The sequence below is a fragment of the Pollicipes pollicipes genome, unplaced genomic scaffold, assembly GCF_011947565.3.
Source record: "Pollicipes pollicipes isolate AB1234 unplaced genomic scaffold, Ppol_2.1 Scaffold_4219;HRSCAF=4965_pilon_pilon_pilon, whole genome shotgun sequence".
Classification (NCBI taxonomy): Eukaryota; Metazoa; Arthropoda; class Thecostraca; order Pollicipedomorpha; family Pollicipedidae; genus Pollicipes; species Pollicipes pollicipes.
Window position 1 is genome coordinate 5,150,133 of NW_023596448.1, and position 8,171 is coordinate 5,158,303.

An 8,171-nucleotide genomic window follows, 5' to 3' on the forward strand; every position below is an offset into this window, starting at 1 on the left:
AGCCGCGTGAGAGGAAGCGCAGAGCGCGCTCTGTGTCGGGACCGGGCGGCCGGCGCGGCGGGCCAGCTCTCGGTGCTGGTGCGGCTGCCGACGCCCGCCGAGCCGGAGCAGAGCCCGACAGGCGCCCGCTGGGGACGCCGGCCGCTTTCCCGACCGGCATGGCCGGCGGGCCCGCTCTCACTCTCCCCGGCCGGTCAGCCGGCACAGGGGGGAGCGCGAGACGGCCGCCACAGCGCTGGTGTCAGCCCCGCACAGCAGGCCAGACGGCCGGCGGACTGACACAGCACGGGCGGACCGACACAGCACCAGCACCAGCCCTGCACAGCAGACCAGACGGCCGGGGAACTGAAACAGCGCCGGCGTCAGCCCCGCACAGCAGGCCAGACGGCCGGAGGACTGACAGCACGGGCGGACCCACACAGCACCAGCACCAACCCTGCACGGCAGACCAGACGGCCGGGGAACTGATACAGCGCCGGCGTCAGCCCCGCACAGCCAGACGGCCCACTGACACAGCGCCGGCTGTTGTTTCCACATGCCACTCAAAGCTGGTGGGTTGATACGGGTTACAACAGCCTCGTTCAGAGCGTGATTTACACGAGCGCGCGGTTAGCTAGTACGCCAGAGGTGATTGTTTCTGACACGTCACAGTCGACGTAACTGACGACGGCGGCCCTTGTTTACCAGCGCTTTTCAAAATGCTAACATGGAGTGGCGACCGAGGGCCCGGTGTCGGCCCCAAGTCCCTGATGACCTTCACGCTGACCTGACACCCATCTAACCCTACATGATACATGTGACCCTGCCTCTAGACCCACTGCGATTTGAACCGTCTCTGGTCCCCAGCCTACGCGTCCCGTTTGCAGCACTGTGCGCCCAGCGCCGCGGCACGCTCTCTCTCCCACCCGACCCTGCGCCGCCCTCGCGCCGCCCACGGACGCCTCGGAGGGTCAGACGCCCCGCTGCCTGTGGCGCCGCTCCACCGGCGGTCCCGCCCGGTCCCGTCTGGGCGGCCCCGCTGTTTGCGGCGCCGCTCCACCGACGGTCCCGCCCCGGTCCCGTCTGGGCGGCCCCGCTGTCTGTGGCGCCCCTCCACCGGCGGTCCCGCCCGGTCCCGTCTGGGCGGCCCCCCGCTGTCTGTGGCGCCCCTCCACCGGCGGTTCCCGCCCGGTCCCGTCTGGGCGGCCCCGCTGTCGTGGCGCCGCTCCACGGCGGTCGGTCCCGCCCGGTCCCGTCTGGGCACTGCAGCCGACACCGCTTCACGCCCCGCCCGGTACCACGCACGCACTTACCACCCTCGAGGATATCAGATAAGGATATCAAGATACCTAGGACATGAAATCCATCACGTCCTATCCTCGGCACAAACTTGCCTGTCACCATGCTCAACTTCCTTTCATCGCCTGCTCCCTCGCCTTAAACACCGCGTTGTTACATATGCTATTCCTACGTAAGTTTGAGCGCGGGCTGCTTCACTAATGTCAAGGCGTACTTTCCACCTGGGTGAGCTGATGCCGCTTACACTGATCACCAACACAGCCCGTGGATGCGCTGTGATCGCGTCAGTACCGCAGGGATACCACGCATGCGGTGTCGAGTCCGCCACCCACACGCCGCACGCGGCACAGAACGGGCCGTAACCCTGCGGCGGGACGCCCTGACGGCTCTGGCCGCCGCAATTCCTGTGGACAAGGCCGGTACTCACACCGCTCTGGTGACGGTGATCGTGGACAGAGTGAGGGGCGGGGGAGGGCACCCACACAGCTCCTGGCTCGACGCCGGGCAGGGTCGGTACTCACACCGCTCTGGTGACGGTGATCGTGACAGAGTGAGGGGGCAGGGGGGAGGCACTCACACAGCTCCTGGCTCGACGCCAGGCCGGGTCGGTACTCACATCGCTCTGGTCGCGGTAGTACGGGTTTCGCGCAGGTTACTCGGCACCTGGTAGTTGTAGGCCTTGGCCACCCAGCCAGCGGACGGAGGCGCGCTGCTTGGCCTGCAACACACAACACGGCACGTCAGCTGACCGGCCCCGAGCGAGGGCCGCTCCGGACGACAGGCCCGGCCTCGGAGACGGCGGCTCGACGGCGGGCCACGGCGGGGCGTCGCCGCGGGCCCACGTGGCGTGTTCACAGAGCGGACTATGCCAGGTCACTCCCTCGAGGCCCACTATTCTTGGGTCAGTTCCACGAGGTCCACTTCTCTTGGACACCGGAGAGACAGCTGGGTAAGCGCAGGGGAGGGGCGGGGGCGGGGAAGTGGGCGTTACACGCGGGCCTCACCAGCTGTCCGCGCCTGACGGCTGCCGCTCGCAGCGCCCGCTCAGCTCAGGTGGACGGCCAACGGAATGCACGCCTGATAACCACGTCAGCGCGCGCTCAGCCGTCGTACAATCACGCTGATGGATCGATTGGCGCGCTGATGCCGCGGCGCCAGGCTTTTTCACGGCTCTTCGAGCTCGGAGCGCGCGGCACACACGGCTCTACGCGAGGCCACACAATGGCCAACCACGAAAAACCGAATTACGGCGACGAGCAAAAAGAGGCGGCCGCGCCAATCCAACAATGGCCCGCGCCGACGAGTCGGACCCCGGAGAGCCGGCCGGCCCGTGCGACAGACGCCGACCGTCCGACGTCCGACGCGATGATGGGACTCATCTGACGTCACACGATGTCCGATGCCGAACCACATAAGTGTCCTACTTCTGCTTTAATCGTCTTACAAGTCTGTTGTGACAACTGCAGCTATGCAAATGAGGTAGCAAACACTAGGAGTTCCTTTCATCCACGCATCCGCTTCCATAATTGCAGCAGCGGCGGGCTCCACGGCCGCTGACTCCATGGCGCACGGGGAGCCAAGCCGCACCCCGGCACAGACAGATAATTGAAGCAGGTGTGCCGAAAGTGGGCACGGATTTATGGCGCTTGATCCCAGCACAGACAGCTTGTAATCGAGCCAGGGTATTTGTGAGCACCGAGCCCCCGTGTTTCGCTGCACTGGGAACACCCCTCGACCGGCCTGACCGCCCGCCAGGCCTGATCTTGCGCCGACGACGGCTGGCCCCGGGCGGTTGCCGGCCCGGGCCGCGCGGCGTCCGTGGGCGGCGACGGCGGCGGCGGCGCCGGCCTGCGGAGGCGACACGTCGCTGCCGCCCGGCTCGGCCGGTTTCACTCCGATGGCGGGGCGCGGTGCTCCGCCCGGCGCCGCTGGCCGAGCGCGCTGTATAAGGGGCGCGGCTGGCCGGCCGGCAGGCCGCGCCGCCAGCACACCCCGCCGGTCGTGTTTCTCCGCTCCATCTCGGCCGACCCGCCGCGCCGTCCCGCCCACCACACGCCCGAACCGGACGCCAGCTGGCCGACGGCCGTCCAAGTGTTGATCGCCCACCGTCTGTACGGCGTGAAAACGACGGTCGCCGCCGTCGCGCACCGTCGAACCGGGCCCAGCCGTGCCGATCACACACACACACGCACGCACGCACGCACGCACGCACGCACGCACGCACGCACGCACGCACGCACGCACGCACGCACACACACACACACACACACACACAAACACACACACACACACACACACACAGCTGCTACCGGCGCCGGCTGCGGCAGCTCCAGGAGGCGGCGCGATTTTCCCACCGCCCGCGGGCGCGGCACGCGCGCGGACCGAGCGACCGGCGGCACTTTCACTGGAGATGGCCGGCCCGCATACCGGCGGCGGCGGGAGCTGACCGGCCGGCCGCCGGGCCCGCTGACCGGCCGGCCGCCCGCCAGCGGCCGCTCGCACCGATCGCCGCTGCCGTCAGCCGTGGCATGGAGTGTCACCACGGTACAGGCGTGAACAGTGCAGTACACGGTACAGGCAACTGTTGCCGGCCGAGTCCCTTGGGAAGCGCCCCAGGTCCCTCCCGCTAGCTGAATTGGTGGCCGGCATTCCTGTCCTGCGATTCACCCACGCGTGGCGGATTAGGTTCGAGTCGCATTAGGCCCACCTGACCGGGGTGGCTTGCGGCATGCGACCGCGCTAAAGGTCGGCTGACGTCAGGCAGTGGGATGGGCCGCGCCCAACATAACGACACGTAAGGCTCTCGCCGCAAAAATTTTTGCCGTTGACGCGGAACTTGATGATCGGATTGTGGGGTCAGGGCCCACGCAACAAGCGCTGCTTCACATGGGCACTGATCCTGTAAACTCAGGCAGACATTGCAAACAAGGGCCGTTTTCGTTTACACCGGCGAGTGATGCCACGTCCAGAACTCTGAGCCACAGGCACTGAGTGACCCTGACCAGTGACCCGACGGCTCGCCTCGGCGCAATGCGTGTGTGTCGACCGGAGTGCTCAGGACAGACAAGGCGGGCCGCGACTGACCACAGATGTCCACCGCACAGTCATGTCTCCCCACTGTTGCAAGCGCCCAGTGTTGCGGAGCCAGACCGCTGGCCGGGCGCCACGTTGACCTGGAGCGGAGGACACCCTGCCTCCCCGCCTCCAGCCCCCTGGCGGCAGCGCGATGGCTGACCTTGACCTCGCCGGGCCGGCACCCGCCGCGGGCGGCACGGCCGGTCCCGGGTCGGGTCCGGCGGTGCACCTCTCACGTGCCGGGCCGGCCCCACGCGGCGGCCGGCGGCGGCCGGAGGACGCGCACTGGCTGGCCGGCGGCCAGACGCTGACACAGGCGGCGCGTCACACAGAATCCCCGCACGGCCACGGCCAGACGGTCGGTGGCCAGCGCCGCCGGAGCCATTAGCAGGGCGGCCAGCGGGTCAACAAACAGGGCGGGGTCGCGTCCGGCAGGACCGGACCGCGCTCTCTCCCGGGCGTCAGCTGGCGGCCGAGCCGAGCCGCCCGCGCGGCTCCCGCGTCGCCGGTGCCGGCAGCGCGGGAGGTCCGTCCGGGGGGCCGCGCTAATGAAGGGCGCCGGCTGGTGTCGGCAGAGGCGGCGTGCGCTGACCCGCCCCCCACCCGTCCGACTTTCACCGCGTGTGTGCCGGCCACGCGGGATGGCCGACCACGGCTCGGCTGCCGCCGGCGTCTCCGCAGGAACTCCGCGGACCGGCCGGCCGGCTGCCGGCGCCGGTCCGGAACGGTGACCCTCGGGCCGCGGCTCGTGGCACCGAGCCGTGAGCAGGGGAGGGGCGGCGCCCGGCCGTGACGCCCCGGCGGCCAAGGTCGGCCGCGGCCGCCGCCGGCCCGCTCTCCCGGCGCCGTTTCTTTCCGGTGCCGACCACGGCTGCGACGTCCGTCGGAAATAGCGGCACACTAATTCTGGTCACGCTCTCGACGCCTGAGGTGAAGCCGGGCCAGGGCTCGGGCTCGGGCTCGGGCTCGGGTCCGTCTCGCCGGCGACCAGATGGCTGCGCGGGCAGGAAACGCCAGAGCTGGAGCGCGCGCGGCTGCGGGGACCGGATCAGCAGGTGGAGGGAGCGGAGCGTCGCCGCCGCCGCCGCCGCCGCCGCCGCCGCAGTCCCGTCCGGCGACCAGGGCCGGCCGTGCGGACGCGGCCGACGCCACCTCTCCGGCGCGCAGCTGGGCGGCAGGTGTCAGCCCCGGGGCCGGCTCCGCCCACAGCAGCGTCTCGGCCGCCGCCTGAGTCACGGACAATGACGGGACGCCGCCGCCGCCGCCGCCGCCGCCGCCAATGTCAGCCCGCCATCGGGGCGGCGCAGGGCCCAGCGATGACGCGGCCAGAGCCGCCCGTCAGCCAGGCCCCAGCCAGACGGACGGCGACGGCCCGACGCCCGACGGGCGGACCGTGGCGTCGGGACGGCCAGCTGCTGCGTAGGCCGGCCACTTGATTCCTAAAAAGGCCGACAAGGTCGAGCGGCCGTGCGCCGGATCGCGGCCCGGTCCGATCCGGTCTGTCCCGGCGACCGGGGCGGGGCCCGCCACTGGCGCTGCCGAATCGCGCCGGCCGCGCGCGCACCGACAAATATGGTGTGGCCCACCAGCATCTGGCGTCACGCGAGATCTGGGCGAGCAGCGTGGCGGCGACGCAGAGGCCTAGCCTGCCGCTTGGCTCGACCGTGCCTCCGATGCCTGGCTGGTGTGCGGTCCGGGACGGCCAGCCGGCCGGGTCGGCGCCGGAGCGCGGCCGGGCGCCGCCGGCGGCGCTGGGCGGGGGGGCGGCCGCCGGCCGCCGGCCGTCACAGGTGCGTGGCTCGGCCCCGGCCCCGCTCCAGACCCACGCGGCCCGGACGCCGACGCGGCCAGTGACGTCACACGGCTCCGGCCGGCGGCAGCGGCACGAGCCTGACCGCCCGGACGGCCGCGCGGTGAGGAGAGCACTGACCGCATCATGCAGCTCGTGTTCGTGTGGCGACAGCATATCATGTCCGCACCCATAGAAGAAACGTCAGCACATCACAGCTGAACCCACAGCGGGGGGACGCCGCTCGTTGCACATGGCCTGCACAGTCGACACGAAGGTCAAGCGGCGATTATCGGCGCGCACCTAGCGCGGCGGCGCCAACAGCAGCCAATGGCCGGGCGCCGGCCGACGCCATTCTGTCGGCGTGTTCAGGGCAGCCAGACGACCGGGCGAAGCCGCCGCGCTCTGGCTCCGCACAAAGCGGGTGTACGAGCGTGCCGTGTGAAGGGCGTGCGGAGCGCGCCGCGTATCTGGAGCGCGGCGGGCCGACCACAGCCGGCCGACAGAGCCGGGGCGGGCCCCGCCCTCTGCGGCAGGAGGATGCCCGCTGAGCTGGCAGGGTCGCGCACGCCATGACAGCATCGCGTGCCGCCGGTGCTCTGGGCCGCACACCCAGCCAGGTGGCGGCGCGGTCCGGTCGGAGCGGCGTCCGGCGCGCTGTGGCACCGGCCCCAGCCCGGCCCGGCCGACATGAGAGCGGCAAGGTCGGCCGACCGCGCATTCCTCGCCCCCGTCCGGCCCCGCGCGCCAACCCACACGCCGCGCGGCCCCGCATGACGTCATCCATACATAATCAGTGGTGGTGTGACGTCAGCGCACGCCCGGTCACGTGACGCCATGCGTCGATGGAAGGGAGTGGGGTGGGTTGGGCTGGGCGGCGGGCGCTCCCATTGCGGCCCCGTGGAGCCGACTCCGGCAGTGTCGCGCGCCGACGGCCAGCGGTGTGTTCGCCCGGTCCCGCCGGGTCAGCGGCGGCGGGCCGGCGTGTGACCGGCCGGCCGCGGTCTGGCCATCCAGCGGCGTGACCCGGCGTGACCCACCGTCGGCCCGCTCACACAGCGGTGTCCAACGGTCAGCGACGCCGGCACCGGCTGACTGCGGCGACCGGAGCGGCCGGCCCGCTGGTCGACGGAGCGGCCGGCCTGCTGGTCGACCGGAGCGGCAGGCCCGCTGGTCACGGAGCGGCCGGCCCACTGGTCGACGGAGCGGCGGCCCGCTGGTCCACCGGAGCGGCCGGCATGGTCGACCGGAGCGGCCGGCCCGCTGGCCGACTGTGTCACGGCACCTCACACCCCGCGGCGGCGTCTTCGGTGCGGCGCCGCCCGCCGCGCAATAAGCTCCAGCTCCAGCGCCGGCCGGGCCGTGCTCCAACGCCGGCTGGCCGCCGCGTCCGCCGCGTCACTGCGTGCCTCGCTCCGTACCGTACACGGCTCGATCTGGCGGCGCGGCCCGAGCCGCCAGCCCGGCCGGCCTCCGCCAGTGACGCCCATCCATATATGCCGCGGCCGCGGTCCGGTCCTGACGGCCTTGTCTGCAGGGCCGTGCACGTACGCAGGCGGGCCGGCGCGGAGCGGGCCCCAGCCGGCCGGCCTGACGACGGCGCCACCGGAGCCGCACGCCGTCTCCTCCAGCGTGGCGGTGAGCGCATGGTGGTGTGCGGAGGGATCGATCGCGGCGACACATCACGGAGACCTGGACGGAGCCGCAATGGGATGGCCGCCGCCGCCGGTGGTGAGCATCGCTCCTGCAGCCCCCCCCCCCCCCAGAGGAACGGGCCGCTGTCGGCGACGCCGCGTGCCCAGCGTGTCAGCGCGGCCGTGCCCTTGATGCGCGCCAGTGACGTGCGCTCGCGCGTGCGGGGGGGGAGGGGAGGGGTGGCGGGCCGCAGCTGGGAGACCGAGTGGTGCCCCGTCGTCACCGAGACGTCCGTAGACCAACAGTCCGCCGCTGCTGGGCCGCCCAGATACAACGGATCGGTCGACGGCGACCAAGGCGCGACTTGGCACGGCTTTATCGCATGGCTCTGTCT